The sequence below is a fragment of the Schistocerca piceifrons genome, unplaced genomic scaffold, assembly GCF_021461385.2.
Source record: "Schistocerca piceifrons isolate TAMUIC-IGC-003096 unplaced genomic scaffold, iqSchPice1.1 HiC_scaffold_1137, whole genome shotgun sequence".
Taxonomy (NCBI): Eukaryota; Metazoa; Arthropoda; class Insecta; order Orthoptera; family Acrididae; genus Schistocerca; species Schistocerca piceifrons.
In genome coordinates, this window is record NW_025726947.1 from 86,937 (window position 1) to 112,460 (window position 25,524).

At 48.2% G+C, this 25,524-nt stretch overlaps 51 non-coding genes across 51 annotated transcripts; all 51 read left to right on the top strand.

Moving 5' to 3' along the window:
- Positions 1-433: 433 nt before the first annotated feature.
- Positions 434-506, top strand: Trnak-cuu. The gene has a single exon. It is a non-coding gene; the product is annotated as a tRNA-Lys (tRNA).
- Positions 507-844: 338 nt separating this feature from the next.
- On the top strand, positions 845-916 carry Trnat-agu. Its single transcript has one exon. It is a non-coding gene; the product is annotated as a tRNA-Thr (tRNA).
- A 499-nt stretch (positions 917-1,415) lies between these two features.
- Trnar-ucg lies at positions 1,416-1,488 on the top strand. Its single transcript has one exon. It is a non-coding gene; the product is annotated as a tRNA-Arg (tRNA).
- Positions 1,489-1,940: 452 nt separating this feature from the next.
- On the top strand, positions 1,941-2,013 carry Trnak-cuu. Its single transcript has one exon. It is a non-coding gene; the product is annotated as a tRNA-Lys (tRNA).
- Positions 2,014-2,351: 338 nt separating this feature from the next.
- Trnat-agu lies at positions 2,352-2,423 on the top strand. Its single transcript has one exon. It is a non-coding gene; the product is annotated as a tRNA-Thr (tRNA).
- Positions 2,424-2,917: 494 nt separating this feature from the next.
- On the top strand, positions 2,918-2,990 carry Trnar-ucg. The gene has a single exon. It is a non-coding gene; the product is annotated as a tRNA-Arg (tRNA).
- A 452-nt stretch (positions 2,991-3,442) lies between these two features.
- Positions 3,443-3,515, top strand: Trnak-cuu. The gene has a single exon. It is a non-coding gene; the product is annotated as a tRNA-Lys (tRNA).
- A 338-nt stretch (positions 3,516-3,853) lies between these two features.
- Positions 3,854-3,925, top strand: Trnat-agu. The gene has a single exon. It is a non-coding gene; the product is annotated as a tRNA-Thr (tRNA).
- Positions 3,926-4,421: 496 nt separating this feature from the next.
- Trnar-ucg lies at positions 4,422-4,494 on the top strand. The gene has a single exon. It is a non-coding gene; the product is annotated as a tRNA-Arg (tRNA).
- Positions 4,495-4,946: 452 nt separating this feature from the next.
- Positions 4,947-5,019, top strand: Trnak-cuu. The gene has a single exon. It is a non-coding gene; the product is annotated as a tRNA-Lys (tRNA).
- Positions 5,020-5,357: 338 nt separating this feature from the next.
- Positions 5,358-5,429, top strand: Trnat-agu. Its single transcript has one exon. It is a non-coding gene; the product is annotated as a tRNA-Thr (tRNA).
- Positions 5,430-5,929: 500 nt separating this feature from the next.
- Trnar-ucg lies at positions 5,930-6,002 on the top strand. The gene has a single exon. It is a non-coding gene; the product is annotated as a tRNA-Arg (tRNA).
- Positions 6,003-6,454: 452 nt separating this feature from the next.
- Positions 6,455-6,527, top strand: Trnak-cuu. Its single transcript has one exon. It is a non-coding gene; the product is annotated as a tRNA-Lys (tRNA).
- A 338-nt stretch (positions 6,528-6,865) lies between these two features.
- Trnat-agu lies at positions 6,866-6,937 on the top strand. The gene has a single exon. It is a non-coding gene; the product is annotated as a tRNA-Thr (tRNA).
- A 496-nt stretch (positions 6,938-7,433) lies between these two features.
- Trnar-ucg lies at positions 7,434-7,506 on the top strand. The gene has a single exon. It is a non-coding gene; the product is annotated as a tRNA-Arg (tRNA).
- A 452-nt stretch (positions 7,507-7,958) lies between these two features.
- Trnak-cuu lies at positions 7,959-8,031 on the top strand. Its single transcript has one exon. It is a non-coding gene; the product is annotated as a tRNA-Lys (tRNA).
- Positions 8,032-8,369: 338 nt separating this feature from the next.
- Trnat-agu lies at positions 8,370-8,441 on the top strand. Its single transcript has one exon. It is a non-coding gene; the product is annotated as a tRNA-Thr (tRNA).
- A 496-nt stretch (positions 8,442-8,937) lies between these two features.
- On the top strand, positions 8,938-9,010 carry Trnar-ucg. Its single transcript has one exon. It is a non-coding gene; the product is annotated as a tRNA-Arg (tRNA).
- Positions 9,011-9,462: 452 nt separating this feature from the next.
- Positions 9,463-9,535, top strand: Trnak-cuu. The gene has a single exon. It is a non-coding gene; the product is annotated as a tRNA-Lys (tRNA).
- Positions 9,536-9,873: 338 nt separating this feature from the next.
- Positions 9,874-9,945, top strand: Trnat-agu. Its single transcript has one exon. It is a non-coding gene; the product is annotated as a tRNA-Thr (tRNA).
- A 497-nt stretch (positions 9,946-10,442) lies between these two features.
- Trnar-ucg lies at positions 10,443-10,515 on the top strand. Its single transcript has one exon. It is a non-coding gene; the product is annotated as a tRNA-Arg (tRNA).
- A 452-nt stretch (positions 10,516-10,967) lies between these two features.
- On the top strand, positions 10,968-11,040 carry Trnak-cuu. The gene has a single exon. It is a non-coding gene; the product is annotated as a tRNA-Lys (tRNA).
- A 338-nt stretch (positions 11,041-11,378) lies between these two features.
- On the top strand, positions 11,379-11,450 carry Trnat-agu. Its single transcript has one exon. It is a non-coding gene; the product is annotated as a tRNA-Thr (tRNA).
- A 499-nt stretch (positions 11,451-11,949) lies between these two features.
- Trnar-ucg lies at positions 11,950-12,022 on the top strand. The gene has a single exon. It is a non-coding gene; the product is annotated as a tRNA-Arg (tRNA).
- A 452-nt stretch (positions 12,023-12,474) lies between these two features.
- Positions 12,475-12,547, top strand: Trnak-cuu. Its single transcript has one exon. It is a non-coding gene; the product is annotated as a tRNA-Lys (tRNA).
- Positions 12,548-12,885: 338 nt separating this feature from the next.
- On the top strand, positions 12,886-12,957 carry Trnat-agu. The gene has a single exon. It is a non-coding gene; the product is annotated as a tRNA-Thr (tRNA).
- A 499-nt stretch (positions 12,958-13,456) lies between these two features.
- Positions 13,457-13,529, top strand: Trnar-ucg. The gene has a single exon. It is a non-coding gene; the product is annotated as a tRNA-Arg (tRNA).
- A 452-nt stretch (positions 13,530-13,981) lies between these two features.
- Positions 13,982-14,054, top strand: Trnak-cuu. Its single transcript has one exon. It is a non-coding gene; the product is annotated as a tRNA-Lys (tRNA).
- Positions 14,055-14,392: 338 nt separating this feature from the next.
- Positions 14,393-14,464, top strand: Trnat-agu. The gene has a single exon. It is a non-coding gene; the product is annotated as a tRNA-Thr (tRNA).
- Positions 14,465-14,960: 496 nt separating this feature from the next.
- On the top strand, positions 14,961-15,033 carry Trnar-ucg. The gene has a single exon. It is a non-coding gene; the product is annotated as a tRNA-Arg (tRNA).
- Positions 15,034-15,485: 452 nt separating this feature from the next.
- Positions 15,486-15,558, top strand: Trnak-cuu. Its single transcript has one exon. It is a non-coding gene; the product is annotated as a tRNA-Lys (tRNA).
- A 338-nt stretch (positions 15,559-15,896) lies between these two features.
- Trnat-agu lies at positions 15,897-15,968 on the top strand. Its single transcript has one exon. It is a non-coding gene; the product is annotated as a tRNA-Thr (tRNA).
- Positions 15,969-16,464: 496 nt separating this feature from the next.
- Trnar-ucg lies at positions 16,465-16,537 on the top strand. Its single transcript has one exon. It is a non-coding gene; the product is annotated as a tRNA-Arg (tRNA).
- A 452-nt stretch (positions 16,538-16,989) lies between these two features.
- On the top strand, positions 16,990-17,062 carry Trnak-cuu. Its single transcript has one exon. It is a non-coding gene; the product is annotated as a tRNA-Lys (tRNA).
- A 338-nt stretch (positions 17,063-17,400) lies between these two features.
- Trnat-agu lies at positions 17,401-17,472 on the top strand. The gene has a single exon. It is a non-coding gene; the product is annotated as a tRNA-Thr (tRNA).
- Positions 17,473-17,968: 496 nt separating this feature from the next.
- Trnar-ucg lies at positions 17,969-18,041 on the top strand. Its single transcript has one exon. It is a non-coding gene; the product is annotated as a tRNA-Arg (tRNA).
- Positions 18,042-18,493: 452 nt separating this feature from the next.
- Positions 18,494-18,566, top strand: Trnak-cuu. Its single transcript has one exon. It is a non-coding gene; the product is annotated as a tRNA-Lys (tRNA).
- Positions 18,567-18,904: 338 nt separating this feature from the next.
- Trnat-agu lies at positions 18,905-18,976 on the top strand. Its single transcript has one exon. It is a non-coding gene; the product is annotated as a tRNA-Thr (tRNA).
- Positions 18,977-19,476: 500 nt separating this feature from the next.
- Trnar-ucg lies at positions 19,477-19,549 on the top strand. The gene has a single exon. It is a non-coding gene; the product is annotated as a tRNA-Arg (tRNA).
- A 357-nt stretch (positions 19,550-19,906) lies between these two features.
- On the top strand, positions 19,907-19,979 carry Trnar-ucg. Its single transcript has one exon. It is a non-coding gene; the product is annotated as a tRNA-Arg (tRNA).
- A 357-nt stretch (positions 19,980-20,336) lies between these two features.
- Positions 20,337-20,409, top strand: Trnar-ucg. The gene has a single exon. It is a non-coding gene; the product is annotated as a tRNA-Arg (tRNA).
- Positions 20,410-20,861: 452 nt separating this feature from the next.
- On the top strand, positions 20,862-20,934 carry Trnak-cuu. Its single transcript has one exon. It is a non-coding gene; the product is annotated as a tRNA-Lys (tRNA).
- Positions 20,935-21,272: 338 nt separating this feature from the next.
- On the top strand, positions 21,273-21,344 carry Trnat-agu. The gene has a single exon. It is a non-coding gene; the product is annotated as a tRNA-Thr (tRNA).
- A 496-nt stretch (positions 21,345-21,840) lies between these two features.
- Positions 21,841-21,913, top strand: Trnar-ucg. The gene has a single exon. It is a non-coding gene; the product is annotated as a tRNA-Arg (tRNA).
- Positions 21,914-22,365: 452 nt separating this feature from the next.
- Trnak-cuu lies at positions 22,366-22,438 on the top strand. Its single transcript has one exon. It is a non-coding gene; the product is annotated as a tRNA-Lys (tRNA).
- Positions 22,439-22,776: 338 nt separating this feature from the next.
- Positions 22,777-22,848, top strand: Trnat-agu. The gene has a single exon. It is a non-coding gene; the product is annotated as a tRNA-Thr (tRNA).
- A 496-nt stretch (positions 22,849-23,344) lies between these two features.
- Trnar-ucg lies at positions 23,345-23,417 on the top strand. Its single transcript has one exon. It is a non-coding gene; the product is annotated as a tRNA-Arg (tRNA).
- A 357-nt stretch (positions 23,418-23,774) lies between these two features.
- Trnar-ucg lies at positions 23,775-23,847 on the top strand. The gene has a single exon. It is a non-coding gene; the product is annotated as a tRNA-Arg (tRNA).
- Positions 23,848-24,299: 452 nt separating this feature from the next.
- On the top strand, positions 24,300-24,372 carry Trnak-cuu. The gene has a single exon. It is a non-coding gene; the product is annotated as a tRNA-Lys (tRNA).
- A 338-nt stretch (positions 24,373-24,710) lies between these two features.
- Trnat-agu lies at positions 24,711-24,782 on the top strand. The gene has a single exon. It is a non-coding gene; the product is annotated as a tRNA-Thr (tRNA).
- Positions 24,783-25,278: 496 nt separating this feature from the next.
- Trnar-ucg lies at positions 25,279-25,351 on the top strand. Its single transcript has one exon. It is a non-coding gene; the product is annotated as a tRNA-Arg (tRNA).
- Positions 25,352-25,524: the final 173 nt, after the last annotated feature.

The window sequence follows — 25,524 nt, forward strand, 5'->3', positions numbered from 1 at the left end:
AAGAAACACACCGTTTTAGTGTAGCTATTGAGCAGTACGAAATCGTCTGAATGTTGCTGTTGTCCATTTCCTGCTTGGAGATGCACTTGAGCTTGATACACACACAGCCAGAACGGTGTTATCTAGCGAAATGGTCGGCTGAGTGCCGTCACCGCGAGTTTTGGCTGGCATTTGCGCATCTAAGACAGCGTCGGAAAGTAACCCGTTCGGCTTCTGAGTCAAATCAAATATGTGTGTTAATTTTGACACCACTAGCGCTGCAGGTTTTCATGCAATTCCTGTACCTCTCAGAAATGATTATGAAATAAAAGTGAAGTACGTGACGTGTGTGACGCTAGGAAAACATTAGGCAGCATGGAGAGATTCTGTATGGGACCACCCCACCGAAACGAGAACTGTGTGTCGTGCGACCCGACACGTAGTCACCGACGCAGCCCGGCTAGCTCAGTCGGTAGAGCATGAGACTCTTAATCTCAGGGTCGTGGGTTCGAGCCCCACGCTGGGCGGAACTTAATTTTGTTCCGTTGCAGATGTAAATTACCGTTTCTCTGATCAATGTGACGTAATGGAAATAGCAACTTAAAACTTTGCCTACGTCACCATCAGACGCAAGGAAAGTGTATCTGAAGGTGAAGGTGATTTCGTAGACATGTGTCAAAGACATGTTCTGAAATGTAAGTGGTGTTGGTTGGAGAGCACATCGGTTACGTGTGAGATGTGTAGCCAAGCAGTAATGGTGCGCCATAGCTGCAAATATTAGTCGGTAATATGAAGTGTTGTCAGCTTAAGCCTGATGATCCAGACGAGCGTAAGCACAAAGTACGCAAAACTACCGCTAGGCCGCGCCTCTTTAGCTCAGTGGCAGAGCACTGGTCTAGTAAACCAGGGGTCGTGAGTTCGATCCTCACAGGAAGCAAACGAATTTTCGAAATCAGTTGCGCGTCGTGGCCGTATAGCAAGCAGTATCTGGAACGACGAACAATTAGCAACAGGTGTTTTATTTAGAATTACTCTCAGATGTGATTGAGGCGAATGTCGCAGATAAAGCATTTTCCAAAACGGTACAGCGTAGGGTGGGAGGCGGAGTCTGATTTATATTTTTTACATGTGTTTTTCAAATATCACAGAGCCTCTCGCGAGCGTCGTCGTCGTCGTCGTCGACGCCGCCGCTTCTGCAGAAGTAGCAAATCGCCATCGTAGCAAATGCGGCGAGGGACGCCCTGCCTTCGATTTCGAATGCACAAAGTGTGTGGTCTTGATTCCCAATCTCTACTTGGTCGGTCTCGTAAAGGCTTGAATGTAACGAATGGGTGGGAAGCAGCAAGAGGCAGCGGCTGTGTAGAACGAAAACACAATTCCTCAGCGGTATGAGCGTTTCGAGATGACACGAATGTAAGGAATACTTGGCGGCCAGTGACCGTGTGGCCTAATGGATAAGGCGTCGGACTTCGGATCCGAAGATTGCAGGTTCGAATCCTATCACGGTCGTGTTTTTCCAATTCTGCAAAAGAAACACACCGTTTTAGTGTAGCTATTGAGCAGTACGAAATCGTCTGAATGTTGCTGTTGTCCATTTCCTGCTTGGAGATGCACTTGAGCTTGATACACACACAGCCAGAACGGTGTTATCTAGCGAAATGGTCGGCTGAGTGCCGTCACCGCGAGTTTTGGCTGGCATTTGCGCATCTAAGACAGCGTCGGAAAGTAACCCGTTCGGCTTCTGAGTCAAATCAAATATGTGTGTTAATTTTGACACCACTAGCGCTGCAGGTTTTCATGCAATTCCTGTACCTCTCAGAAATGATTATGAAATAAAAGTGAAGTACGTGACGTGTGTGACGCTAGGAAAACATTAGGCAGCATGGAGAGATTCTGTATGGGACCACCCCACCGAAACGAGAACTGTGTGTCGTGCGACCCGACACGTAGTCACCGACGCAGCCCGGCTAGCTCAGTCGGTAGAGCATGAGACTCTTAATCTCAGGGTCGTGGGTTCGAGCCCCACGCTGGGCGGAACGTAATTTTGTTCCGCTGCAGATGTAAATTACCGTTTCTCTGATCAATGTGACGTAATGGAAATAGCAACTTAAAACTTTGCCTACGTGTACATCAGTCGCAAGGAAAGTGTATCTGAAGGTGAAGGTGATTTCGTAGACATGTGTCAAAGACATGTTCTGAAATGTAAGTGGTGTTGGTTGGAGAGCACATCGGTTACGTGTGAGATGTGTAGCCAAGCAGTAATGGTGCGCCATAGCTGCAAATATTAGTCAGTAATATGAAGTGTTGTCAGCTTAAGCCTGATGATCCAGACGAGCGTAAGCACGAAGTACGCAAAACTACCGCTAGGCCGCGCCTCTTTAGCTCAGTGGCAGAGCACTGGTCTAGTAAACCAGGGGTCGTGAGTTCGATCCTCACAGGAGGCAAACGAATTTTCGAAATCAGTTGCGCGTCGTGGCCGTATAGCAAGCAGTATCTGGAACGACGAACAATTAGCAACAGGTGTTTTATTTAGAATTACTCTCAGATGTGATTGAGGCGAATGTCGCAGATAAAGCATTTTCCAAAGCGGTACAGCGTAGGGTGGGAGGCGGCAGTCTGAATTATATTTTTTAGATGTGTTTTTCAAATATCACAGAGCCTCTCGCGAGCGTCGTCGTCGTCGCCGCCGCCGCTTCTGCAGAAGTAGCAAATCGCCATCGTAGCAAATGCGGCGAGGGACGCCCTGCCTTCGATTTCGAATGCACAAAGTGTGTGGTCTTGATTCCCAATCTCTACTTGGTCGGTCTCGTAAAGGCTTGAATGTAACGAATGGGTGGGAAGCAGCAAGAGGCAGCGGCTGTGTAGAACGAAAACACAATTCCTCAGCGGTATGAGCGTTTCGAGATGACACGAATGTAAGGAATACTTGGCGGCCAGTGACCGTGTGGCCTAATGGATAAGGCGTCGGACTTCGGATCCGAAGATTGCAGGTTCGAATGCTGTCACGGTCGTGTTTTTCCAATTCTGCAAAAGAAACACACCGTTTTAGTGTAGCTATTGAGCAGTACGAAATCGTCTGAATGTTGCTGTTGTCCATTTCCTGCTTGGAGATGCACTTGAGCTTGATACACACACAGCCAGAACGGTGTTATCTAGCGAAATGGTCGGCTGAGTGCCGTCACCGCGAGTTTTGGCTGGCATTTGCGCATCTAAGACAGCGTCGGAAAGTAACCCGTTCGGCTTCTGAGTCAAATCAAATATGTGTGTTAATTTTGACACCACTAGCGCTGCAGGTTTTCATGCAATTCCTGTACCTCTCAGAAATGATTATGAAATAAAAGTGAAGTACGTGACGTGTGTGACGCTAGGAAAACATTAGGCAGCATGGAGAGATTCTGTATGGGACCACCCCACCGAAACGAGAACTGTGTGTCGTGCGACCCGACACGTAGTCACCGACGCAGCCCGGCTAGCTCAGTCGGTAGAGCATGAGACTCTTAATCTCAGGGTCGTGGGTTCGAGCCCCACGCTGGGCGGAACGTAATTTTGTTCCGTTGCAGATGTAAATTACCGTTTCTCTGATCAATGTGACGTAATGGAAATAGCAACTTAAAACTTTGCCTACGTGTACATCAGTCGCAAGGAAAGTGTATCTGAAGGTGAAGGTGATTTCGTAGACATGTGTCAAAGACATGTTCTGAAATGTAAGTGGTGTTGGTTGGAGAGCACATCGGTTACGTGTGAGATGTGTAGCCAAGCAGTAATGGTGCGCCATAGCTGCAAATATTAGTCGGTAATATGAAGTGTTGTCAGCTTAAGCCTGATGATCCAGACGAGCGTAAGCACAAAGTACGCAAAACTACCGCTAGGCCGCGCCTCTTTAGCTCAGTGGCAGAGCACTGGTCTAGTAAACCAGGGGTCGTGAGTTCGATCCTCACAGGAAGCAAACGAATTTTCGAAATCAGTTGCGCGTCGTGGCCGTATAGCAAGCAGTATCTGGAACGACGAACAATTAGCAACAGGTGTTTTATTTAGAATTACTCTCAGATGTGATTGAGGCGAATGTCGCAGATAAAGCATTTTCCAAAACGGTACAGCGTAGGGTGGGAGGCGGAGTCTGATTTATATTTTTTACATGTGTTTTTCAAATATCACAGAGCCTCTCGCGAGCGTCGTCGTCGTCGTCGACGCCGCCGCTTCTGCAGAAGTAGCAAATCGCCATCGTAGCAAATGCGGCGAGGGACGCCCTGCCTTCGATTTCGAATGCACAAAGTGTGTGGTCTTGATTCCCAATCTCTACTTGGTCGGTCTCGTAAAGGCTTGAATGTAACGAATGGGTGGGAAGCAGCAAGAGGCAGCGGCTGTGTAGAACGAAAACACAATTCCTCAGCGGTATGAGCGTTTCGAGATGACACGAATGTAAGGAATACTTGGCGGCCAGTGACCGTGTGGCCTAATGGATAAGGCGTCGGACTTCGGATCCGAAGATTGCAGGTTCGAATCCTATCACGGTCGTGTTTTTCCAATTCTGCAAAAGAAACACACCGTTTTAGTGTAGCTATTGAGCAGTACGAAATCGTCTGAATGTTGCTGTTGTCCATTTCCTGCTTGGAGATGCACTTGAGCTTGATACACACACAGCCAGAACGGTGTTATCTAGCGAAATGGTCGGCTGAGTGCCGTCACCGCGAGTTTTGGCTGGCATTTGCGCATCTAAGACAGCGTCGGAAAGTAACCCGTTCGGCTTCTGAGTCAAATCAAATATGTGTGTTAATTTTGACACCACTAGCGCTGCAGGTTTTCATGCAATTCCTGTACCTCTCAGAAATGATTATGAAATAAAAGTGAAGTACGTGACGTGTGTGACGCTAGGAAAACATTAGGCAGCATGGAGAGATTCTGTATGGGACCACCCCACCGAAACGAGAACTGTGTGTCGTGCGACCCGACACGTAGTCACCGACGCAGCCCGGCTAGCTCAGTCGGTAGAGCATGAGACTCTTAATCTCAGGGTCGTGGGTTCGAGCCCCACGCTGGGCGGAACGTAATTTTGTTCCGCTGCAGATGTAAATTACCGTTTCTCTGATCAATGTGACGTAATGGAAATAGCAACTTAAAACTTTGCCTACGTGTACATCAGTCGCAAGGAAAGTGTATCTGAAGGTGAAGGTGATTTCGTAGACATGTGTCAAAGACATGTTCTGAAATGTAAGTGGTGTTGGTTGGAGAGCACATCGGTTACGTGTGAGATGTGTAGCCAAGCAGTAATGGTGCGCCATAGCTGCAAATATTAGTCAGTAATATGAAGTGTTGTCAGCTTAAGCCTGATGATCCAGACGAGCGTAAGCACGAAGTACGCAAAACTACCGCTAGGCCGCGCCTCTTTAGCTCAGTGGCAGAGCACTGGTCTAGTAAACCAGGGGTCGTGAGTTCGATCCTCACAGGAGGCAAACGAATTTTCGAAATCAGTTGCGCGTCGTGGCCGTATAGCAAGCAGTATCTGGAACGACGAACAATTAGCAACAGGTGTTTTATTTAGAATTACTCTCAGATGTGATTGAGGCGAATGTCGCAGATAAAGCATTTTCCAAAGCGGTACAGCGTAGGGTGGGAGGCGGCAGTCTGAATTATATTTTTTAGATGTGTTTTTCAAATATCACAGAGCCTCTCGCGAGCGTCGTCGTCGTCGTCGTCGCCGCTGCCGCTTCTGCAGAAGTAGCAAATCGCCATCGTAGCAAATGCGGCGAGGGACGCCCTGCCTTCGATTTCGAATGCACAAAGTGTGTGGTCTTGATTCCCAATCTCTACTTGGTCGGTCTCGTAAAGGCTTGAATGTAACGAATGGGTTGGAAGCAGCAAGAGGCAGCGGCTGTGTAGAACGAAAACACAATTCCTCAGCGGTATGAGCGTTTCGAGATGACACGAATGTAAGGAATACTTGGCGGCCAGTGACCGTGTGGCCTAATGGATAAGGCGTCGGACTTCGGATCCGAAGATTGCAGGTTCGAATCCTGTCACGGTCGTGTTTTTCCAATTCTGCAAAAGAAACACACCGTTTTAGTGTAGCTATTGAGCAGTACGAAATCGTCTGAATGTTGCTGTTGTCCATTTCCTGCTTGGAGATGCACTTGAGCTTGATACACACACAGCCAGAACGGTGTTATCTAGCGAAATGGTCGGCTGAGTGCCGTCACCGCGAGTTTTGGCTGGCATTTGCGCATCTAAGACAGCGTCGGAAAGTAACCCGTTCGGCTTCTGAGTCAAATCAAATATGTGTGTTAATTTTGACACCACTAGCGCTGCAGGTTTTCATGCAATTCCTGTACCTCTCAGAAATGATTATGAAATAAAAGTGAAGTACGTGACGTGTGTGACGCTAGGAAAACATTAGGCAGCATGGAGAGATTCTGTATGGGACCACCCCACCGAAACGAGAACTGTGTGTCGTGCGACCCGACACGTAGTCACCGACGCAGCCCGGCTAGCTCAGTCGGTAGAGCATGAGACTCTTAATCTCAGGGTCGTGGGTTCGAGCCCCACGCTGGGCGGAACTTAATTTTGTTCCGTTGCAGATGTAAATTACCGTTTCTCTGATCAATGTGACGTAATGGAAATAGCAACTTAAAACTTTGCCTACGTCACCATCAGACGCAAGGAAAGTGTATCTGAAGGTGAAGGTGATTTCGTAGACATGTGTCAAAGACATGTTCTGAAATGTAAGTGGTGTTGGTTGGAGAGCACATCGGTTACGTGTGAGATGTGTAGCCAAGCAGTAATGGTGCGCCATAGCTGCAAATATTAGTCGGTAATATGAAGTGTTGTCAGCTTAAGCCTGATGATCCAGACGAGCGTAAGCACAAAGTACGCAAAACTACCGCTAGGCCGCGCCTCTTTAGCTCAGTGGCAGAGCACTGGTCTAGTAAACCAGGGGTCGTGAGTTCGATCCTCACAGGAAGCAAACGAATTTTCGAAATCAGTTGCGCGTCGTGGCCGTATAGCAAGCAGTATCTGGAACGACGAACAATTAGCAACAGGTGTTTTATTTAGAATTACTCTCAGATGTGATTGAGGCGAATGTCGCAGATAAAGCATTTTCCAAAACGGTACAGCGTAGGGTGGGAGGCGGAGTCTGATTTATATTTTTTACATGTGTTTTTCAAATATCACAGAGCCTCTCGCGAGCGTCGTCGTCGTCGTCGACGCCGCCGCTTCTGCAGAAGTAGCAAATCGCCATCGTAGCAAATGCGGCGAGGGACGCCCTGCCTTCGATTTCGAATGCACAAAGTGTGTGGTCTTGATTCCCAATCTCTACTTGGTCGGTCTCGTAAAGGCTTGAATGTAACGAATGGGTGGGAAGCAGCAAGAGGCAGCGGCTGTGTAGAACGAAAACACAATTCCTCAGCGGTATGAGCGTTTCGAGATGACACGAATGTAAGGAATACTTGGCGGCCAGTGACCGTGTGGCCTAATGGATAAGGCGTCGGACTTCGGATCCGAAGATTGCAGGTTCGAATCCTATCACGGTCGTGTTTTTCCAATTCTGCAAAAGAAACACACCGTTTTAGTGTAGCTATTGAGCAGTACGAAATCGTCTGAATGTTGCTGTTGTCCATTTCCTGCTTGGAGATGCACTTGAGCTTGATACACACACAGCCAGAACGGTGTTATCTAGCGAAATGGTCGGCTGAGTGCCGTCACCGCGAGTTTTGGCTGGCATTTGCGCATCTAAGACAGCGTCGGAAAGTAACCCGTTCGGCTTCTGAGTCAAATCAAATATGTGTGTTAATTTTGACACCACTAGCGCTGCAGGTTTTCATGCAATTCCTGTACCTCTCAGAAATGATTATGAAATAAAAGTGAAGTACGTGACGTGTGTGACGCTAGGAAAACATTAGGCAGCATGGAGAGATTCTGTATGGGACCACCCCACCGAAACGAGAACTGTGTGTCGTGCGACCCGACACGTAGTCACCGACGCAGCCCGGCTAGCTCAGTCGGTAGAGCATGAGACTCTTAATCTCAGGGTCGTGGGTTCGAGCCCCACGCTGGGCGGAACTTAATTTTGTTCCGTTGCAGATGTAAATTACCGTTTCTCTGATCAATGTGACGTAATGGAAATAGCAACTTAAAACTTTGCCTACGTCACCATCAGACGCAAGGAAAGTGTATCTGAAGGTGAAGGTGATTTCGTAGACATGTGTCAAAGACATGTTCTGAAATGTAAGTGGTGTTGGTTGGAGAGCACATCGGTTACGTGTGAGATGTGTAGCCAAGCAGTAATGGTGCGCCATAGCTGCAAATATTAGTCGGTAATATGAAGTGTTGTCAGCTTAAGCCTGATGATCCAGACGAGCGTAAGCACAAAGTACGCAAAACTACCGCTAGGCCGCGCCTCTTTAGCTCAGTGGCAGAGCACTGGTCTAGTAAACCAGGGGTCGTGAGTTCGATCCTCACAGGAAGCAAACGAATTTTCGAAATCAGTTGCGCGTCGTGGCCGTATAGCAAGCAGTATCTGGAACGACGAACAATTAGCAACAGGTGTTTTATTTAGAATTACTCTCAGATGTGATTGAGGCGAATGTCGCAGATAAAGCATTTTCCAAAACGGTACAGCGTAGGGTGGGAGGCGGAGTCTGATTTATATTTTTTACATGTGTTTTTCAAATATCACAGAGCCTCTCGCGAGCGTCGTCGTCGTCGTCGACGCCGCCGCTTCTGCAGAAGTAGCAAATCGCCATCGTAGCAAATGCGGCGAGGGACGCCCTGCCTTCGATTTCGAATGCACAAAGTGTGTGGTCTTGATTCCCAATCTCTACTTGGTCGGTCTCGTAAAGGCTTGAATGTAACGAATGGGTGGGAAGCAGCAAGAGGCAGCGGCTGTGTAGAACGAAAACACAATTCCTCAGCGGTATGAGCGTTTCGAGATGACACGAATGTAAGGAATACTTGGCGGCCAGTGACCGTGTGGCCTAATGGATAAGGCGTCGGACTTCGGATCCGAAGATTGCAGGTTCGAATCCTATCACGGTCGTGTTTTTCCAATTCTGCAAAAGAAACACACCGTTTTAGTGTAGCTATTGAGCAGTACGAAATCGTCTGAATGTTGCTGTTGTCCATTTCCTGCTTGGAGATGCACTTGAGCTTGATACACACACAGCCAGAACGGTGTTATCTAGCGAAATGGTCGGCTGAGTGCCGTCACCGCGAGTTTTGGCTGGCATTTGCGCATCTAAGACAGCGTCGGAAAGTAACCCGTTCGGCTTCTGAGTCAAATCAAATATGTGTGTTAATTTTGACACCACTAGCGCTGCAGGTTTTCATGCAATTCCTGTACCTCTCAGAAATGATTATGAAATAAAAGTGAAGTACGTGACGTGTGTGACGCTAGGAAAACATTAGGCAGCATGGAGAGATTCTGTATGGGACCACCCCACCGAAACGAGAACTGTGTGTCGTGCGACCCGACACGTAGTCACCGACGCAGCCCGGCTAGCTCAGTCGGTAGAGCATGAGACTCTTAATCTCAGGGTCGTGGGTTCGAGCCCCACGCTGGGCGGAACGTAATTTTGTTCCGCTGCAGATGTAAATTACCGTTTCTCTGATCAATGTGACGTAATGGAAATAGCAACTTAAAACTTTGCCTACGTGTACATCAGTCGCAAGGAAAGTGTATCTGAAGGTGAAGGTGATTTCGTAGACATGTGTCAAAGACATGTTCTGAAATGTAAGTGGTGTTGGTTGGAGAGCACATCGGTTACGTGTGAGATGTGTAGCCAAGCAGTAATGGTGCGCCATAGCTGCAAATATTAGTCAGTAATATGAAGTGTTGTCAGCTTAAGCCTGATGATCCAGACGAGCGTAAGCACGAAGTACGCAAAACTACCGCTAGGCCGCGCCTCTTTAGCTCAGTGGCAGAGCACTGGTCTAGTAAACCAGGGGTCGTGAGTTCGATCCTCACAGGAGGCAAACGAATTTTCGAAATCAGTTGCGCGTCGTGGCCGTATAGCAAGCAGTATCTGGAACGACGAACAATTAGCAACAGGTGTTTTATTTAGAATTACTCTCAGATGTGATTGAGGCGAATGTCGCAGATAAAGCATTTTCCAAAGCGGTACAGCGTAGGGTGGGAGGCGGCAGTCTGAATTATATTTTTTAGATGTGTTTTTCAAATATCACAGAGCCTCTCGCGAGCGTCGTCGTCGTCGTCGCCGCCGCCGCTTCTGCAGAAGTAGCAAATCGCCATCGTAGCAAATGCGGCGAGGGACGCCCTGCCTTCGATTTCGAATGCACAAAGTGTGTGGTCTTGATTCCCAATCTCTACTTGGTCGGTCTCGTAAAGGCTTGAATGTAACGAATGGGTGGGAAGCAGCAAGAGGCAGCGGCTGTGTAGAACGAAAACACAATTCCTCAGCGGTATGAGCGTTTCGAGATGACACGAATGTAAGGAATACTTGGCGGCCAGTGACCGTGTGGCCTAATGGATAAGGCGTCGGACTTCGGATCCGAAGATTGCAGGTTCGAATCCTGTCACGGTCGTGTTTTTCCAATTCTGCAAAAGAAACACACCGTTTTAGTGTAGCTATTGAGCAGTACGAAATCGTCTGAATGTTGCTGTTGTCCATTTCCTGCTTGGAGATGCACTTGAGCTTGATACACACACAGCCAGAACGGTGTTATCTAGCGAAATGGTCGGCTGAGTGCCGTCACCGCGAGTTTTGGCTGGCATTTGCGCATCTAAGACAGCGTCGGAAAGTAACCCGTTCGGCTTCTGAGTCAAATCAAATATGTGTGTTAATTTTGACACCACTAGCGCTGCAGGTTTTCATGCAATTCCTGTACCTCTCAGAAATGATTATGAAATAAAAGTGAAGTACGTGACGTGTGTGACGCTAGGAAAACATTAGGCAGCATGGAGAGATTCTGTATGGGACCACCCCACCGAAACGAGAACTGTGTGTCGTGCGACCCGACACGTAGTCACCGACGCAGCCCGGCTAGCTCAGTCGGTAGAGCATGAGACTCTTAATCTCAGGGTCGTGGGTTCGAGCCCCACGCTGGGCGGAACTTAATTTTGTTCCGTTGCAGATGTAAATTACCGTTTCTCTGATCAATGTGACGTAATGGAAATAGCAACTTAAAACTTTGCCTACGTCACCATCAGACGCAAGGAAAGTGTATCTGAAGGTGAAGGTGATTTCGTAGACATGTGTCAAAGACATGTTCTGAAATGTAAGTGGTGTTGGTTGGAGAGCACATCGGTTACGTGTGAGATGTGTAGCCAAGCAGTAATGGTGCGCCATAGCTGCAAATATTAGTCGGTAATATGAAGTGTTGTCAGCTTAAGCCTGATGATCCAGACGAGCGTAAGCACAAAGTACGCAAAACTACCGCTAGGCCGCGCCTCTTTAGCTCAGTGGCAGAGCACTGGTCTAGTAAACCAGGGGTCGTGAGTTCGATCCTCACAGGAAGCAAACGAATTTTCGAAATCAGTTGCGCGTCGTGGCCGTATAGCAAGCAGTATCTGGAACGACGAACAATTAGCAACAGGTGTTTTATTTAGAATTACTCTCAGATGTGATTGAGGCGAATGTCGCAGATAAAGCATTTTCCAAAACGGTACAGCGTAGGGTGGGAGGCGGAGTCTGATTTATATTTTTTACATGTGTTTTTCAAATATCACAGAGCCTCTCGCGAGCGTCGTCGTCGTCGTCGTCGACGCCGCCGCTTCTGCAGAAGTAGCAAATCGCCATCGTAGCAAATGCGGCGAGGGACGCCCTGCCTTCGATTTCGAATGCACAAAGTGTGTGGTCTTGATTCCCAATCTCTACTTGGTCGGTCTCGTAAAGGCTTGAATGTAACGAATGGGTGGGAAGCAGCAAGAGGCAGCGGCTGTGTAGAACGAAAACACAATTCCTCAGCGGTATGAGCGTTTCGAGATGACACGAATGTAAGGAATACTTGGCGGCCAGTGACCGTGTGGCCTAATGGATAAGGCGTCGGACTTCGGATCCGAAGATTGCAGGTTCGAATCCTGTCACGGTCGTGTTTTTCCAATTCTGCAAAAGAAACACACCGTTTTAGTGTAGCTATTGAGCAGTACGAAATCGTCTGAATGTTGCTGTTGTCCATTTCCTGCTTGGAGATGCACTTGAGCTTGATACACACACAGCCAGAACGGTGTTATCTAGCGAAATGGTCGGCTGAGTGCCGTCACCGCGAGTTTTGGCTGGCATTTGCGCATCTAAGACAGCGTCGGAAAGTAACCCGTTCGGCTTCTGAGTCAAATCAAATATGTGTGTTAATTTTGACACCACTAGCGCTGCAGGTTTTCATGCAATTCCTGTACCTCTCAGAAATGATTATGAAATAAAAGTGAAGTACGTGACGTGTGTGACGCTAGGAAAACATTAGGCAGCATGGAGAGATTCTGTATGGGACCACCCCACCGAAACGAGAACTGTGTGTCGTGCGACCCGACACGTAGTCACCGACGCAGCCCGGCTAGCTCAGTCGGTAGAGCATGAGACTCTTAATCTCAGGGTCGTGGGTTCGAGCCCCACGCTGGGCGGAACGTAATTTTGTTCCGCTGCAGATGTAAATTACCGTTTCTCTGATCAATGTGACGTAATGGAAATAGCAACTTAAAACTTTGCCTACGTGTACATCAGTCGCAAGGAAAGTGTATCTGAAGGTGAAGGTGATTTCGTAGACATGTGTCAAAGACATGTTCTGAAATGTAAGTGGTGTTGGTTGGAGAGCACATCGGTTACGTGTGAGATGTGTAGCCAAGCAGTAATGGTGCGCCATAGCTGCAAATATTAGTCAGTAATATGAAGTGTTGTCAGCTTAAGCCTGATGATCCAGACGAGCGTAAGCACGAAGTACGCAAAACTACCGCTAGGCCGCGCCTCTTTAGCTCAGTGGCAGAGCACTGGTCTAGTAAACCAGGGGTCGTGAGTTCGATCCTCACAGGAAGCAAACGAATTTTCGAAATCAGTTGCGCGTCGTGGCCGTATAGCAAGCAGTATCTGGAACGACGAACAATTAGCAACAGGTGTTTTATTTAGAATTACTCTCAGATGTGATTGAGGCGAATGTCGCAGATAAAGCATTTTCCAAAACGGTACAGCGTAGGGTGGGAGGCGGAGTCTGATTTATATTTTTTACATGTGTTTTTCAAATATCACAGAGCCTCTCGCGAGCGTCGTCGTCGTCGTCGTCGACGCCGCCGCTTCTGCAGAAGTAGCAAATCGCCATCGTAGCAAATGCGGCGAGGGACGCCCTGCCTTCGATTTCGAATGCACAAAGTGTGTGGTCTTGATTCCCAATCTCTACTTGGTCGGTCTCGTAAAGGCTTGAATGTAACGAATGGGTGGGAAGCAGCAAGAGGCAGCGGCTGTGTAGAACGAAAACACAATTCCTCAGCGGTATGAGCGTTTCGAGATGACACGAATGTAAGGAATACTTGGCGGCCAGTGACCGTGTGGCCTAATGGATAAGGCGTCGGACTTCGGATCCGAAGATTGCAGGTTCGAATCCTGTCACGGTCGTGTTTTTCCAATTCTGCAAAAGAAACACACCGTTTTAGTGTAGCTATTGAGCAGTACGAAATCGTCTGAATGTTGCTGTTGTCCATTTCCTGCTTGGAGATGCACTTGAGCTTGATACACACACAGCCAGAACGGTGTTATCTAGCGAAATGGTCGGCTGAGTGCCGTCACCGCGAGTTTTGGCTGGCATTTGCGCATCTAAGACAGCGTCGGAAAGTAACCCGTTCGGCTTCTGAGTCAAATCAAATATGTGTGTTAATTTTGACACCACTAGCGCTGCAGGTTTTCATGCAATTCCTGTACCTCTCAGAAATGATTATGAAATAAAAGTGAAGTACGTGACGTGTGTGACGCTAGGAAAACATTAGGCAGCATGGAGAGATTCTGTATGGGACCACCCCACCGAAACGAGAACTGTGTGTCGTGCGACCCGACACGTAGTCACCGACGCAGCCCGGCTAGCTCAGTCGGTAGAGCATGAGACTCTTAATCTCAGGGTCGTGGGTTCGAGCCCCACGCTGGGCGGAACGTAATTTTGTTCCGTTGCAGATGTAAATTACCGTTTCTCTGATCAATGTGACGTAATGGAAATAGCAACTTAAAACTTTGCCTACGTCACCATCAGACGCAAGGAAAGTGTATCTGAAGGTGAAGGTGATTTCGTAGACATGTGTCAAAGACATGTTCTGAAATGTAAGTGGTGTTGGTTGGAGAGCACATCGGTTACGTGTGAGATGTGTAGCCAAGCAGTAATGGTGCGCCATAGCTGCAAATATTAGTCGGTAATATGAAGTGTTGTCAGCTTAAGCCTGATGATCCAGACGAGCGTAAGCACAAAGTACGCAAAACTACCGCTAGGCCGCGCCTCTTTAGCTCAGTGGCAGAGCACTGGTCTAGTAAACCAGGGGTCGTGAGTTCGATCCTCACAGGAAGCAAACGAATTTTCGAAATCAGTTGCGCGTCGTGGCCGTATAGCAAGCAGTATCTGGAACGACGAACAATTAGCAACAGGTGTTTTATTTAGAATTACTCTCAGATGTGATTGAGGCGAATGTCGCAGATAAAGCATTTTCCAAAACGGTACAGCGTAGGGTGGGAGGCGGAGTCTGATTTATATTTTTTACATGTGTTTTTCAAATATCACAGAGCCTCTCGCGAGCGTCGTCGTCGTCGTCGACGCCGCCGCTTCTGCAGAAGTAGCAAATCGCCATCGTAGCAAATGCGGCGAGGGACGCCCTGCCTTCGATTTCGAATGCACAAAGTGTGTGGTCTTGATTCCCAATCTCTACTTGGTCGGTCTCGTAAAGGCTTGAATGTAACGAATGGGTGGGAAGCAGCAAGAGGCAGCGGCTGTGTAGAACGAAAACACAATTCCTCAGCGGTATGAGCGTTTCGAGATGACACGAATGTAAGGAATACTTGGCGGCCAGTGACCGTGTGGCCTAATGGATAAGGCGTCGGACTTCGGATCCGAAGATTGCAGGTTCGAATCCTGTCACGGTCGTGTTTTTCCAATTCTGCAAAAGAAACACACCGTTTTAGTGTAGCTATTGAGCAGTACGAAATCGTCTGAATGTTGCTGTTGTCCATTTCCTGCTTGGAGATGCACTTGAGCTTGATACACACACAGCCAGAACGGTGTTATCTAGCGAAATGGTCGGCTGAGTGCCGTCACCGCGAGTTTTGGCTGGCATTTGCGCATCTAAGACAGCGTCGGAAAGTAACCCGTTCGGCTTCTGAGTCAAATCAAATATGTGTGTTAATTTTGACACCACTAGCGCTGCAGGTTTTCATGCAATTCCTGTACCTCTCAGAAATGATTATGAAATAAAAGTGAAGTACGTGACGTGTGTGACGCTAGGAAAACATTAGGCAGCATGGAGAGATTCTGTATGGGACCACCCCACCGAAACGAGAACTGTGTGTCGTGCGACCCGACACGTAGTCACCGACGCAGCCCGGCTAGCTCAGTCGGTAGAGCATGAGACTCTTAATCTCAGGGTCGTGGGTTCGAGCCCCACGCTGGGCGGAACGTAATTTTGTTCCGCTGCAGATGTAAATTACCGTTTCTCTGATCAATGTGACGTAATGGAAATAGCAACTTAAAACTTTGCCTACGTGTACATCAGTCGCAAGGAAAGTGTATCTGAAGGTGAAGGTGATTTCGTAGACATGTGTCAAAGACATGTTCTGAAATGTAAGTGGTGTTGGTTGGAGAGCACATCGGTTACGTGTGAGATGTGTAGCCAAGCAGTAATGGTGCGCCATAGCTGCAAATATTAGTCGGTAATATGAAGTGTTGTCAGCTTAAGCCTGATGATCCAGACGAGCGTAAGCACAAAGTACGCAAAACTACCGCTAGGCCGCGCCTCTTTAGCTCAGTGGCAGAGCACTGGTCTAGTAAACCAGGGGTCGTGAGTTCGATCCTCACAGGAAGCAAACGAATTTTCGAAATCAGTTGCGCGTCGTGGCCGTATAGCAAGCAGTATCTGGAACGACGAACAATTAGCAACAGGTGTTTTATTTAGAATTACTCTCAGATGTGATTGAGGCGAATGTCGCAGATAAAGCATTTTCCAAAACGGTACAGCGTAGGGTGGGAGGCGGAGTCTGATTTATATTTTTTACATGTGTTTTTCAAATATCACAGAGCCTCTCGCGAGCGTCGTCGTCGTCGTCGACGCCGCCGCTTCTGCAGAAGTAGCAAATCGCCATCGTAGCAAATGCGGCGAGGGACGCCCTGCCTTCGATTTCGAATGCACAAAGTGTGTGGTCTTGATTCCCAATCTCTACTTGGTCGGTCTCGTAAAGGCTTGAATGTAACGAATGGGTGGGAAGCAGCAAGAGGCAGCGGCTGTGTAGAACGAAAACACAATTCCTCAGCGGTATGAGCGTTTCGAGATGACACGAATGTAAGGAATACTTGGCGGCCAGTGACCGTGTGGCCTAATGGATAAGGCGTCGGACTTCGGATCCGAAGATTGCAGGTTCGAATCCTGTCACGGTCGTGTTTTTCCAATTCTGCAAAAGAAACACACCGTTTTAGTGTAGCTATTGAGCAGTACGAAATCGTCTGAATGTTGCTGTTGTCCATTTCCTGCTTGGAGATGCACTTGAGCTTGATACACACACAGCCAGAACGGTGTTATCTAGCGAAATGGTCGGCTGAGTGCCGTCACCGCGAGTTTTGGCTGGCATTTGCGCATCTAAGACAGCGTCGGAAAGTAACCCGTTCGGCTTCTGAGTCAAATCAAATATGTGTGTTAATTTTGACACCACTAGCGCTGCAGGTTTTCATGCAATTCCTGTACCTCTCAGAAATGATTATGAAATAAAAGTGAAGTACGTGACGTGTGTGACGCTAGGAAAACATTAGGCAGCATGGAGAGATTCTGTATGGGACCACCCCACCGAAACGAGAACTGTGTGTCGTGCGACCCGACACGTAGTCACCGACGCAGCCCGGCTAGCTCAGTCGGTAGAGCATGAGACTCTTAATCTCAGGGTCGTGGGTTCGAGCCCCACGCTGGGCGGAACGTAATTTTGTTCCGTTGCAGATGTAAATTACCGTTTCTCTGATCAATGTGACGTAATGGAAATAGCAACTTAAAACTTTGCCTACGTCACCATCAGACGCAAGGAAAGTGTATCTGAAGGTGAAGGTGATTTCGTAGACATGTGTCAAAGACATGTTCTGAAATGTAAGTGGTGTTGGTTGGAGAGCACATCGGTTACGTGTGAGATGTGTAGCCAAGCAGTAATGGTGCGCCATAGCTGCAAATATTAGTCGGTAATATGAAGTGTTGTCAGCTTAAGCCTGATGATCCAGACGAGCGTAAGCACGAAGTACGCAAAACTACCGCTAGGCCGCGCCTCTTTAGCTCAGTGGCAGAGCACTGGTCTAGTAAACCAGGGGTCGTGAGTTCGATCCTCACAGGAAGCAAACGAATTTTCGAAATCAGTTGCGCGTCGTGGCCGTATAGCAAGCAGTATCTGGAACGACGAACAATTAGCAACAGGTGTTTTATTTAGAATTACTCTCAGATGTGATTGAGGCGAATGTCGCAGATAAAGCATTTTCCAAAACGGTACAGCGTAGGGTGGGAGGCGGAGTCTGATTTATATTTTTTACATGTGTTTTTCAAATATCACAGAGCCTCTCGCGAGCGTCGTCGTCGTCGTCGACGCCGCCGCTTCTGCAGAAGTAGCAAATCGCCATCGTAGCAAATGCGGCGAGGGACGCCCTGCCTTCGATTTCGAATGCACAAAGTGTGTGGTCTTGATTCCCAATCTCTACTTGGTCGGTCTCGTAAAGGCTTGAATGTAACGAATGGGTGGGAAGCAGCAAGAGGCAGCGGCTGTGTAGAACGAAAACACAATTCCTCAGCGGTATGAGCGTTTCGAGATGACACGAATGTAAGGAATACTTGGCGGCCAGTGACCGTGTGGCCTAATGGATAAGGCGTCGGACTTCGGATCCGAAGATTGCAGGTTCGAATCCTATCACGGTTGTGTTTTTCCAATTCTGCAAAAGAAACACACCGTTTTAGTGTAGCTATTGAGCAGTACGAAATCGTCTGAATGTTGCTGTTGTCCATTTCCTGCTTGGAGATGCACTTGAGCTTGATACACACACAGCCAGAACGGTGTTATCTAGCGAAATGGTCGGCTGAGTGCCGTCACCGCGAGTTTTGGCTGGCATTTGCGCATCTAAGACAGCGTCGGAAAGTAACCCGTTCGGCTTCTGAGTCAAATCAAATATGTGTGTTAATTTTGACACCACTAGCGCTGCAGGTTTTCATGCAATTCCTGTACCTCTCAGAAATGATTATGAAATAAAAGTGAAGTACGTGACGTGTGTGACGCTAGGAAAACATTAGGCAGCATGGAGAGATTCTGTATGGGACCACCCCACCGAAACGAGAACTGTGTGTCGTGCGACCCGACACGTAGTCACCGACGCAGCCCGGCTAGCTCAGTCGGTAGAGCATGAGACTCTTAATCTCAGGGTCGTGGGTTCGAGCCCCACGCTGGGCGGAACGTAATTTTGTTCCGCTGCAGATGTAAATTACCGTTTCTCTGATCAATGTGACGTAATGGAAATAGCAACTTAAAACTTTGCCTACGTGTACATCAGTCGCAAGGAAAGTGTATCTGAAGGTGAAGGTGATTTCGTAGACATGTGTCAAAGACATGTTCTGAAATGTAAGTGGTGTTGGTTGGAGAGCACATCGGTTACGTGTGAGATGTGTAGCCAAGCAGTAATGGTGCGCCATAGCTGCAAATATTAGTCAGTAATATGAAGTGTTGTCAGCTTAAGCCTGATGATCCAGACGAGCGTAAGCACGAAGTACGCAAAACTACCGCTAGGCCGCGCCTCTTTAGCTCAGTGGCAGAGCACTGGTCTAGTAAACCAGGGGTCGTGAGTTCGATCCTCACAGGAGGCAAACGAATTTTCGAAATCAGTTGCGCGTCGTGGCCGTATAGCAAGCAGTATCTGGAACGACGAACAATTAGCAACAGGTGTTTTATTTAGAATTACTCTCAGATGTGATTGAGGCGAATGTCGCAGATAAAGCATTTTCCAAAGCGGTACAGCGTAGGGTGGGAGGCGGCAGTCTGAATTATATTTTTTAGATGTGTTTTTCAAATATCACAGAGCCTCTCGCGAGCGTCGTCGTCGTCGTCGTCGCCGCCGCCGCTTCTGCAGAAGTAGCAAATCGCCATCGTAGCAAATGCGGCGAGGGACGCCCTGCCTTCGATTTCGAATGCACAAAGTGTGTGGTCTTGATTCCCAATCTCTACTTGGTCGGTCTCGTAAAGGCTTGAATGTAACGAATGGGTGGGAAGCAGCAAGAGGCAGCGGCTGTGTAGAACGAAAACACAATTCCTCAGCGGTATGAGCGTTTCGAGATGACACGAATGTAAGGAATACTTGGCGGCCAGTGACCGTGTGGCCTAATGGATAAGGCGTCGGACTTCGGATCCGAAGATTGCAGGTTCGAATCCTGTCACGGTCGTGTTCTTCCAATTCTGCAAAAGAAACACACCGTTTTAGTGTAGCTATTTTTAGATGTGTTTTTCAAATATCACAGAGCCTCTCGCGAGCGTCGTCGTCGTCGCCGCCGCCGCTTCTGCAGAAGTAGCAAATCGCCATCGTAGCAAATGCGGCGAGGGACGCCCTGCCTTCGATTTCGAATGCACAAAGTGTGTGGTCTTGATTCCCAATCTCTACTTGGTCGGTCTCGTAAAGGCTTGAATGTAACGAATGGGTGGGAAGCAGCAAGAGGCAGCGGCTGTGTAGAACGAAAACACAATTCCTCAGCGGTATGAGCGTTTCGAGATGACACGAATGTAAGGAATACTTGGCGGCCAGTGACCGTGTGGCCTAATGGATAAGGCGTCGGACTTCGGATCCGAAGATTGCAGGTTCGAATCCTGTCACGGTCGTGTTCTTCCAATTCTGCAAAAGAAACACACCGTTTTAGTGTAGCTATTTTTAGATGTGTTTTTCAAATATCACAGAGCCTCTCGCGAGCGTCGTCGTCGTCGCCGCCGCCGCTTCTGCAGAAGTAGCAAATCGCCATCGTAGCAAATGCGGCGAGGGACGCCCTGCCTTCGATTTCGAATGCACAAAGTGTGTGGTCTTGATTCCCAATCTCTACTTGGTCGGTCTCGTAAAGGCTTGAATGTAACGAATGGGTGGGAAGCAGCAAGAGGCAGCGGCTGTGTAGAACGAAAACACAATTCCTCAGCGGTATGAGCGTTTCGAGATGACACGAATGTAAGGAATACTTGGCGGCCAGTGACCGTGTGGCCTAATGGATAAGGCGTCGGACTTCGGATCCGAAGATTGCAGGTTCGAATCCTGTCACGGTCGTGTTTTTCCAATTCTGCAAAAGAAACACACCGTTTTAGTGTAGCTATTGAGCAGTACGAAATCGTCTGAATGTTGCTGTTGTCCATTTCCTGCTTGGAGATGCACTTGAGCTTGATACACACACAGCCAGAACGGTGTTATCTAGCGAAATGGTCGGCTGAGTGCCGTCACCGCGAGTTTTGGCTGGCATTTGCGCATCTAAGACAGCGTCGGAAAGTAACCCGTTCGGCTTCTGAGTCAAATCAAATATGTGTGTTAATTTTGACACCACTAGCGCTGCAGGTTTTCATGCAATTCCTGTACCTCTCAGAAATGATTATGAAATAAAAGTGAAGTACGTGACGTGTGTGACGCTAGGAAAACATTAGGCAGCATGGAGAGATTCTGTATGGGACCACCCCACCGAAACGAGAACTGTGTGTCGTGCGACCCGACACGTAGTCACCGACGCAGCCCGGCTAGCTCAGTCGGTAGAGCATGAGACTCTTAATCTCAGGGTCGTGGGTTCGAGCCCCACGCTGGGCGGAACGTAATTTTGTTCCGTTGCAGATGTAAATTACCGTTTCTCTGATCAATGTGACGTAATGGAAATAGCAACTTAAAACTTTGCCTACGTCACCATCAGACGCAAGGAAAGTGTATCTGAAGGTGAAGGTGATTTCGTAGACATGTGTCAAAGACATGTTCTGAAATGTAAGTGGTGTTGGTTGGAGAGCACATCGGTTACGTGTGAGATGTGTAGCCAAGCAGTAATGGTGCGCCATAGCTGCAAATATTAGTCGGTAATATGAAGTGTTGTCAGCTTAAGCCTGATGATCCAGACGAGCGTAAGCACAAAGTACGCAAAACTACCGCTAGGCCGCGCCTCTTTAGCTCAGTGGCAGAGCACTGGTCTAGTAAACCAGGGGTCGTGAGTTCGATCCTCACAGGAAGCAAACGAATTTTCGAAATCAGTTGCGCGTCGTGGCCGTATAGCAAGCAGTATCTGGAACGACGAACAATTAGCAACAGGTGTTTTATTTAGAATTACTCTCAGATGTGATTGAGGCGAATGTCGCAGATAAAGCATTTTCCAAAACGGTACAGCGTAGGGTGGGAGGCGGAGTCTGATTTATATTTTTTACATGTGTTTTTCAAATATCACAGAGCCTCTCGCGAGCGTCGTCGTCGTCGTCGACGCCGCCGCTTCTGCAGAAGTAGCAAATCGCCATCGTAGCAAATGCGGCGAGGGACGCCCTGCCTTCGATTTCGAATGCACAAAGTGTGTGGTCTTGATTCCCAATCTCTACTTGGTCGGTCTCGTAAAGGCTTGAATGTAACGAATGGGTGGGAAGCAGCAAGAGGCAGCGGCTGTGTAGAACGAAAACACAATTCCTCAGCGGTATGAGCGTTTCGAGATGACACGAATGTAAGGAATACTTGGCGGCCAGTGACCGTGTGGCCTAATGGATAAGGCGTCGGACTTCGGATCCGAAGATTGCAGGTTCGAATCCTATCACGGTCGTGTTTTTCCAATTCTGCAAAAGAAACACACCGTTTTAGTGTAGCTATTGAGCAGTACGAAATCGTCTGAATGTTGCTGTTGTCCATTTCCTGCTTGGAGATGCACTTGAGCTTGATACACACACAGCCAGAACGGTGTTATCTAGCGAAATGGTCGGCTGAGTGCCGTCACCGCGAGTTTTGGCTGGCATTTGCGCATCTAAGACAGCGTCGGAAAGTAACCCGTTCGGCTTCTGAGTCAAATCAAATATGTGTGTTAATTTTGACACCACTAGCGCTGCAGGTTTTCATGCAATTCCTGTACCTCTCAGAAATGATTATGAAATAAAAGTGAAGTACGTGACGTGTGTGACGCTAGGAAAACATTAGGCAGCATGGAGAGATTCTGTATGGGACCACCCCACCGAAACGAGAACTGTGTGTCGTGCGACCCGACACGTAGTCACCGACGCAGCCCGGCTAGCTCAGTCGGTAGAGCATGAGACTCTTAATCTCAGGGTCGTGGGTTCGAGCCCCACGCTGGGCGGAACGTAATTTTGTTCCGCTGCAGATGTAAATTACCGTTTCTCTGATCAATGTGACGTAATGGAAATAGCAACTTAAAACTTTGCCTACGTGTACATCAGTCGCAAGGAAAGTGTATCTGAAGGTGAAGGTGATTTCGTAGACATGTGTCAAAGACATGTTCTGAAATGTAAGTGGTGTTGGTTGGAGAGCACATCGGTTACGTGTGAGATGTGTAGCCAAGCAGTAATGGTGCGCCATAGCTGCAAATATTAGTCAGTAATATGAAGTGTTGTCAGCTTAAGCCTGATGATCCAGACGAGCGTAAGCACGAAGTACGCAAAACTACCGCTAGGCCGCGCCTCTTTAGCTCAGTGGCAGAGCACTGGTCTAGTAAACCAGGGGTCGTGAGTTCGATCCTCACAGGAAGCAAACGAATTTTCGAAATCAGTTGCGCGTCGTGGCCGTATAGCAAGCAGTATCTGGAACGACGAACAATTAGCAACAGGTGTTTTATTTAGAATTACTCTCAGATGTGATTGAGGCGAATGTCGCAGATAAAGCATTTTCCAAAACGGTACAGCGTAGGGTGGGAGGCGGAGTCTGATTTATATTTTTTACATGTGTTTTTCAAATATCACAGAGCCTCTCGCGAGCGTCGTCGTCGTCGTCGACGCCGCCGCTTCTGCAGAAGTAGCAAATCGCCATCGTAGCAAATGCGGCGAGGGACGCCCTGCCTTCGATTTCGAATGCACAAAGTGTGTGGTCTTGATTCCCAATCTCTACTTGGTCGGTCTCGTAAAGGCTTGAATGTAACGAATGGGTGGGAAGCAGCAAGAGGCAGCGGCTGTGTAGAACGAAAACACAATTCCTCAGCGGTATGAGCGTTTCGAGATGACACGAATGTAAGGAATACTTGGCGGCCAGTGACCGTGTGGCCTAATGGATAAGGCGTCGGACTTCGGATCCGAAGATTGCAGGTTCGAATCCTGTCACGGTCGTGTTCTTCCAATTCTGCAAAAGAAACACACCGTTTTAGTGTAGCTATTTTTAGATGTGTTTTTCAAATATCACAGAGCCTCTCGCGAGCGTCGTCGTCGTCGCCGCCGCCGCTTCTGCAGAAGTAGCAAATCGCCATCGTAGCAAATGCGGCGAGGGACGCCCTGCCTTCGATTTCGAATGCACAAAGTGTGTGGTCTTGATTCCCAATCTCTACTTGGTCGGTCTCGTAAAGGCTTGAATGTAACGAATGGGTGGGAAGCAGCAAGAGGCAGCGGCTGTGTAGAACGAAAACACAATTCCTCAGCGGTATGAGCGTTTCGAGATGACACGAATGTAAGGAATACTTGGCGGCCAGTGACCGTGTGGCCTAATGGATAAGGCGTCGGACTTCGGATCCGAAGATTGCAGGTTCGAATCCTGTCACGGTCGTGTTTTTCCAATTCTGCAAAAGAAACACACCGTTTTAGTGTAGCTATTGAGCAGTACGAAATCGTCTGAATGTTGCTGTTGTCCATTTCCTGCTTGGAGATGCACTTGAGCTTGATACACACACAGCCAGAACGGTGTTATCTAGCGAAATGGTCGGCTGAGTGCCGTCACCGCGAGTTTTGGCTGGCATTTGCGCATCTAAGACAGCGTCGGAAAGTAACCCGTTCGGCTTCTGAGTCAAATCAAATATGTGTGTTAATTTTGACACCACTAGCGCTGCAGGTTTTCATGCAATTCCTGTACCTCTCAGAAATGATTATGAAATAAAAGTGAAGTACGTGACGTGTGTGACGCTAGGAAAACATTAGGCAGCATGGAGAGATTCTGTATGGGACCACCCCACCGAAACGAGAACTGTGTGTCGTGCGACCCGACACGTAGTCACCGACGCAGCCCGGCTAGCTCAGTCGGTAGAGCATGAGACTCTTAATCTCAGGGTCGTGGGTTCGAGCCCCACGCTGGGCGGAACGTAATTTTGTTCCGTTGCAGATGTAAATTACCGTTTCTCTGATCAATGTGACGTAATGGAAATAGCAACTTAAAACTTTGCCTACGTCACCATCAGACGCAAGGAAAGTGTATCTGAAGGTGAAGGTGATTTCGTAGACATGTGTCAAAGACATGTTCTGAAATGTAAGTGGTGTTGGTTGGAGAGCACATCGGTTACGTGTGAGATGTGTAGCCAAGCAGTAATGGTGCGCCATAGCTGCAAATATTAGTCGGTAATATGAAGTGTTGTCAGCTTAAGCCTGATGATCCAGACGAGCGTAAGCACAAAGTACGCAAAACTACCGCTAGGCCGCGCCTCTTTAGCTCAGTGGCAGAGCACTGGTCTAGTAAACCAGGGGTCGTGAGTTCGATCCTCACAGGAAGCAAACGAATTTTCGAAATCAGTTGCGCGTCGTGGCCGTATAGCAAGCAGTATCTGGAACGACGAACAATTAGCAACAGGTGTTTTATTTAGAATTACTCTCAGATGTGATTGAGGCGAATGTCGCAGATAAAGCATTTTCCAAAACGGTACAGCGTAGGGTGGGAGGCGGAGTCTGATTTATATTTTTTACATGTGTTTTTCAAATATCACAGAGCCTCTCGCGAGCGTCGTCGTCGTCGTCGACGCCGCCGCTTCTGCAGAAGTAGCAAATCGCCATCGTAGCAAATGCGGCGAGGGACGCCCTGCCTTCGATTTCGAATGCACAAAGTGTGTGGTCTTGATTCCCAATCTCTACTTGGTCGGTCTCGTAAAGGCTTGAATGTAACGAATGGGTGGGAAGCAGCAAGAGGCAGCGGCTGTGTAGAACGAAAACACAATTCCTCAGCGGTATGAGCGTTTCGAGATGACACGAATGTAAGGAATACTTGGCGGCCAGTGACCGTGTGGCCTAATGGATAAGGCGTCGGACTTCGGATCCGAAGATTGCAGGTTCGAATCCTATCACGGTCGTGTTTTTCCAATTCTGCAAAAGAAACACACCGTTTTAGTGTAGCTATTGAGCAGTACGAAATCGTCTGAATGTTGCTGTTGTCCATTTCCTGCTTGGAGATGCACTTGAGCTTGATACACACACAGCCAGAACGGTGTTATCTAGCGAAATGGTCGGCTGAGTGCCGTCACCG